This window comes from Tenrec ecaudatus, chromosome 7, assembly GCF_050624435.1.
Source record: "Tenrec ecaudatus isolate mTenEca1 chromosome 7, mTenEca1.hap1, whole genome shotgun sequence".
NCBI classification, from domain to species: Eukaryota; Metazoa; Chordata; class Mammalia; order Afrosoricida; family Tenrecidae; genus Tenrec; species Tenrec ecaudatus.
In genome coordinates, this window is record NC_134536.1 from 159,820,257 (window position 1) to 159,826,965 (window position 6,709).

General features: G+C 50.5%; 1 pseudogene; it reads left to right on the top strand.

The window, feature by feature from the left end:
• Positions 1-5,538: 5,538 nt before the first annotated feature.
• Positions 5,539-5,848, top strand: LOC142453017 (small nuclear ribonucleoprotein Sm D2 pseudogene; annotated as a pseudogene).
• The last annotated feature ends 861 nt before the right edge of the window (positions 5,849-6,709 follow it).

A 6,709-nucleotide genomic window follows, 5' to 3' on the forward strand; every position in this document is an offset into this window, starting at 1 on the left:
CAGAGACTGGAAGGCTGTCCATAGTCGAAAGCCTTCCTCTCAAGGAGGGCTGGTGGTTTCCAGTGACACACTGTCCCATGTCCCTTTAGCAGCCCAGCGTGTGACCCCCGACCTCACCAGGGTTGTGTCCAGAGGCTCTGGTGATGTGATATTCATATGCCGTTTGTGTTCCCGTCCACCTCACCCAGGGTGGCCTCTCCTTCCACCTGTGGTGCAAATGCATAGCGTTTCCAGACGGAATTCCAAAAGTGTAACCTACGTTTCCCCCCAGGAACCAGCAGGGATATGCAAATGGGGTCACCTGACAGCGCCGTAGCCCACTGATGGACAATGAGGTCAGCTATACCTTTTGGCGGTTGTGAACTGGGGTGTTTATGGAGAAGGATGTGTTCTTGACTCATTCTTCTACTTCGCAAACCTGTCCCGAATTCCTCTTCCCACTAGACCCGGGGCTTCAGCGCCCACGGCACAAGCAGCAAACCTAATAAAGAAGATCTGTTTCAGAGTTTGCAGCCAGGTGCAAGATGGAACAAGAGCGAGTCTTCCACGTTAACCTTCAAGCCTGTGCTGTGGGTCAAGTCCCTTGGGCTCAGCTGCTGCTTCTGCTCGGGTGAGTTCTCTTATGGGAAGTCGGTCAAGTTTCAGGAAAATAGGCCCTGACCCTTTGCCATGCCAAGTGGAGTGCTATTCTTCTTGCTCCACTGCTACGTTAATCTGCTGGGGCGCGGGGCACGAAATTAACCCTAGCTGTGCTCCCAGGCCCCCACAACAAAAGGGAGGGGAACGAACCAACCATCTCCTTCCCACATCCCAAACTCGAAGCAGCAGCCCTGGACGGTCAAGCGTCTGGTCGTTTGGCTGTGCTGTGAGCAGAGGAGGTCAGTGGTCCTGAGGGGATGTGGGTAGCCCAGTGCGGGGGCATGGCAGACGTGGAAGAGTTTGAGAGGAAGGGAAAGAAAGAAAGATTTGGGGAGATGAAGGTTGGAGAGGAGGCACGGCGAAAGATTGTGGGAGGCCCAGGAGGGGCATTGGAGAAAACCTGCAAGCAGACATGGCCCCCAGCCTGGAGAGGCAGTGCACTGGGGGTGGTGACTGGTTTATCCCAGAGCCTCCATACTTGGATTTGGTTTGAGCTCTGAAAACTTTGATTAATATCCTTGCTTGGGCTTCTCTGGGTGTGAAAAGGTCCCACGACCCCCCAAACCAACAACCAAACTCACCTGCCATTGAGTTGATGCTGACTCATACTGAGTCTGCGTTTCTGAGACTACAACCATTTATGGGAGTAAAAAGCCAGGTCTCTCCTTCACAGTGGGGCTGGTAGTTTCAAACTGCCAATCTGATGGTCACATCCCAAAGCACAACCACTACACCACCAGGGCTTCTGCACGACCAGCCCCTCCACGTGACACAGAAAGATATGTTCTTGCTTTTGTGAGACTACCATTGAGGAAAGGCTCTCAGGGAGAAAATCCCCATAGAAAAATAGTAAGGCTGAGCCCCCTGGTTTCCCCTCCTAGTTTCTGACTTCCCCCCAATACATCCACCCCCAACTTCAGGGCCAAGAGCGACAGAATCTATTTTCCAGGGAAACTCAGCTGAGGCCGCAGCTCAGGCGGACCATCATCCGATGGTGAACACCAGCCTGGAATGTGAGCTTCATTTCCAGGAACAACAAAAACAACAAAACCCCCCAAAAAACCCATGCTATTTATTTAGCTATTAGGAATTATGATTCCTTTCTGATTTGCTTGGTTTGTGGCTCAGAACACAGAAACTTTCCACCCCCCTTCCCACCTCTGTTAATCGTCTATCCATCTGAAAACACATGCTTCAGACGCCATTCAATGGGACCTAGTATTCCCTTGTTAAGTGAGGGATTCACTCATGATTTGCATAGCTTTACTCTGTTTGCAAGTAGGAGGTTCCGAAGCTGATGTTACAGTTGGGCGATCCCACAGGGAGGGAAAGGGGAGAAAGGGGAAACTCATCACAAGGTTGGACATATAACCACTCCCCACCCCCAGGGGATGAACAACAGAAATGTGAATGAAGGGAGACAATGGACAGTGTAAAATACGAAATAATAGTAACAATATATAATTGATGAAGGATTCACGGGGTGGGGGGGGGGGAGGGAGAAAAAGAAGAGCTTATACCAAGGGCTCAAGTAGATAATGTTTTGGAAATGATGATGGCAACATACGTACAAATACTCTTGACTTAATTGATGTGTGGAATATTATAAGAGCCCCCAATAGAATGATTTTAAAAAATAAATATGTAAAAGGGCCGGTCTTTCTTCCGCAGAGGCGAGATCTCTGCAGAGCTACTTCCTCCTCCCCTCCTCCCTTGTATCCCCCAGCCCCCTGCAGGGGTTTCCTGGAGAACACCTGCCCCGCCTTGTTCCTGATGAACTGAACCTCTGCTGGGGCGACTCGAGAAGGTGGTCAACATAGTACATCTGGCCACTGGTGGGCAGTGGAGAAACCCCGGAAAGAAATGATACAGACCTCAAGCCTCTGTTGATCATGTGGCTGTGTCCCAGGGGGAAGACCATTTCTTCCATGAACAGAACTCAGGGAACCAGATTCCTGGGACAAAGGAAGCCAGGAGCCACTTTCCTGATGTATGTATCCCTATGGGGTATCCTCTGGCCGGGAGGGGGGGGGACAGGTCACGATGAAGTCCTCAGCAATGGTTTCCCAGAAGGGCGTGACCCTTGGGCACACCCCTCCCTCCCAGGTACATGTGTCAATGATGGGGGTATTGCTCACGGCTGAAACTAGGCTGGTAGGAGTCTTTGGCCTCTTTACTACAAGGAGGAAGCCTGCTGGGAAAGCCCTGGTGATAGAACATAGCTTTTGTGAGCTTTGATCCTGTGATTCAAACATTGCCAGCTCCCCTGTAACCCCTACATCGGTGCTTTCAGGTCCCCCACCTTGCAGATGGTGCTGAATACCCATCAGGCACCAAGAGACAATTGTCTGTACTTGGGGTTAGTTCCACCCCTGGCTGAAGGGCTGTGAAGTTCACGGTAAAGGAACCCCAAGAGATGCACCAAGTGTGATGGATTAACCACCCACCCACCGGTCCGCCTGCCCTGGTTTGCGCATGATTTGAGAACCACACGAAATATAATCATATAATACCCCCTTCTCCTGCCCCTGCACGGAATCTCACTTCTTCTTCAAATTGCCCTTTACAGCAGTATGCAAATCCGATCATGCCCAGGCGTAATTTTTATTAACATGCTCCAGAGGCTACTGGATAAAATCCAAACCCCTTGGTAATGCGGGCAAGTTCTTTCAAGAAAGCCTGTCCGAGCTCATGAAAGTCTTTTGTGGAAGGCATTTTTGGTGCCCGTGAAACAGCGACCCCTTTCTTCTTGGCTGGCAGAGCATTGAAATAGCTTTCAGTGCTGCCCTAGCAAACACTCAAGACTAGTCCCTTCCTAGTGCAAAAGGAAGGGAGTCTACACCAGCCCTCTCACTCGCATTCCTTTTGCCATAATGGGCTCTGGCCCCAGGAGATGTGAGGAAAAGTCCTCTGGGTCGCTTCTGGGAGAGCTGTCAGCATCCACTCAGGGGGCCTGGGGCTGTGATGGCTGCCGCAGTGGCAGCGGATCCAAGTCTCTGAGACTTCGAATCCTAACACACCACACTGAGGCTAGGAGAGCAGAAGACTGAGGGACAAATTGGGCCCTCATGACATCGCTGAACCACTAAATGAATCCAGAACCTCCCAGAGTTTTTGGGTAAGCTACTTTTCCGGAACTCACCATCATCCACATGGTGGCTGACCTAGCTCCCCAATAGCATCTCACCCCTTTTCCTTCCTTCCGCTTGAAGCCTGGAAGGCTTACAGTGTAAGTGGTCTTGTTCACACCTCCAAGCTCCTGAACATGCCTGGAATGCTCTTTCCCTGGTCTTCTGCCCTCTGTATGGTGGGGTGGGGGTGGGAGGCTTGGAGGGGGAAGGGACTCCCCACTTATCTTCTCAGATCCCACCCTAGGAGGGGCAGCAATATTGTAACTTTGCTACAATCGTCTGAGTAGAAGTCTGTGTGGGGACACCCTTCTTCCAGGGTTGGGGTGGAGTTGGATGCTTATCTTTAAAATTTTTTATGGTGTTTAGCTGGGGTGTGTGTGTGTGGCGGGGGGTGAGGGGTGGTGGTGGCCGTTTCTAAGGTCCCCGCATTGGATCTTAAGGCTGAGAAAGATTTTTGTTTCCATAGGGATTCAATCCCCGAAGGTTCCCTTTGGAGAAAGCACAGGAGGACTAGAACTTGAGTCCTGTATGGATCCTGTGGAAAGGAAGGCAATCCTCATGGATTGTACTGAATTGCTTTGATGCCTTAAAGGTGTGCAGACTACGTGTACTAGCTAATTCTGATTTCCTTATGCCTCAGTACTTCATGCAGCACCAAGCCCCAAACAAAGTAGCAAATACACACAAACAAAACTTGAAAGACAAATGCATGAAAATCAACAGGACCATCACAGCACTGGCCACAGTCTGTGCTGTTTTGTGGATATGCTGGTCATGTGAACATGCTCTGCCCATTTGCATTTGGCATGAGAGTCCACCGTGTTTCCAGAGATGACTCAACTCTGCCCTCACGCTCCCCAGTCCTGCCACTTGTGTTTATTCAAAGATACTAGGAAGCCTTCCTTAGCACAATGGTACTTTTCTGTATTAGCCCAAGACAATTAAAGAAGTGTTGATGTGGCCATTCGTAGGGAAACAGCAGTGCAGGCACTCACAGAACAGGGCAGGGATCAGTTACAGGTGATCTTGAACATTCTATAAGCTAGAAGCTTTAGAATACTTTAAAAAAGTTACCAGGGAAATGAAAACGTGGCATTTTCACCCGGCATTCTTGGGTCCTTGGGAGCCCAGGGATCTCATGGTTTGAAACATAATATCCTAGCATATTTCTGAGGTTGCAAATAGTTTGCATGCAACTACCCGCAAGATCTTAGAAGAAAGGCCTAAAGATCTGCTTCCATAAAGATCACAGCCAAGAAAACCCTATGGAGCAGTTCTTCTCTGTTGCACACGGGATCACCATGAGTCAAGGGCAGACTCAAGGGCGGCTAACAATAACAGTCTATCTAATGACCTTGACTTCCAGTGTGACCTTGAGCTAATCATCTGCCATTTTTGGACTCTGTGCATTCATTTATACACAAACAAGAGGGATATGGGCCAGTAGCATTCTTGGGAGATGAAGGAAGTTGGAGCAGAGCTAAAGATTGTGTCCCAAGATCTGCACGCCCTATAAAGGAAGGGCGCAGACTTTATCATACATGTGTAGAAGTGGCTAATGGTGGCGACGACTCCCAGTCTAGCTTTGGCGCTGGAGGAAAAGTGTGAATTCTAGATCTGTATGGGTCAGTGGGCAAGTTATTTGACTTCTCTAACTCTGGTCTTCTGCCCCTTAAAAGCAAGGGCAGTTCAGAGGCAGAAGCAACGTGGGAGAGAATCTGAGAAGTCAGCCAGCATCACGAGCCTCCTCAATACACCCCAGAGAGAGATGACACCCCAAGAGCTGCAGAAACAGAGGAGGAAGAGTCCAACACGGGGCCTCCCGGTGCTCCCGCAGTCCGTCAAGAACAAGGCCCAGGCGCTCATCACCTGTCACAACAACACGAAGCTTCTGCACCGTGCAAAGACCTCTCACAGGCACTGCAACGTGGCCCTGGAGAACGAGGGCTGTGGACCGAGATCCCTGAGAGCAGCCAGGGCAAGAAGAAGTCCAAGGCCGTCCACAGGGACCGCTACATCCTGCGAGGGGACTCGGTGGTCATTGTGGTGCTGCGGGACCACTCATCGCCGGCAAGTAGGGCCGCACCACGCGCCCAGGGGAGCCCTGCCCGGTGTATGCACACGAATAAGTGCCCAGGGCTGTTGAGGAAAAAGTGAGGACATCTCAAAATGTCATGGCAGAGAGCTGCTGTGAGTGTCAAAGGAGATGGCCGTCGGAGCTGGTCAGTGGCCATTAACAGAAAGAGGTCTAGGGGTTGTGAGATCTCCTTGGGCTTTCAGCCAAGGCCAATAGAAGAGAGAGTGATGTGGATGCGTCTAAGATTCAATCTAGATGGTGATAACTGGTATATGAATATTGGAAGATTTTCCTCCAACCAGCCCCATAACCAATCTGTTTACATCTCCCTGTCCCTCTGCCCGTTGTGTGTTCTTTCACACCTGACCACACCCACACTGGAATCTCTGTCACTTCCTGTGCCAAGGTTCTGCCAGAGTTCGTGTCGGGCACCTGTTCAGAAATGTCCCCCCTAGTGGTTTGCCTCATTGCTGCCAGGGCCATGGTTAAGTGTCGATCATGTGCACGACAGAGGGGAAGCCCCACCCAGTCTTGAGGCATTTTGACCCCTGTAGGCTACCGTATATACTCGTGAATATGCCGAGTTTTTCACACACACAAAAAAATGTGCTGAAAAACTCGGGTTCGGCTTATACACAGGTCAGTGGTACCCCAGCGAGGTGTAACATCTCGTGGGTGATAGCCATTCCTCCGCTGTTCATTCAAAGCCCCACTGACACTGCAGGGCTTTGAATGTTTATTTACTCACATCTAACCCATCAAAGCCTTCCCATGACGTGGACGGCTCCAATTAGCAGAAGCACCCGTGCTGATTCAGTAGTGATTCACTTACGCAGGTAGCTGAACTGGTAAGGATGTGTCT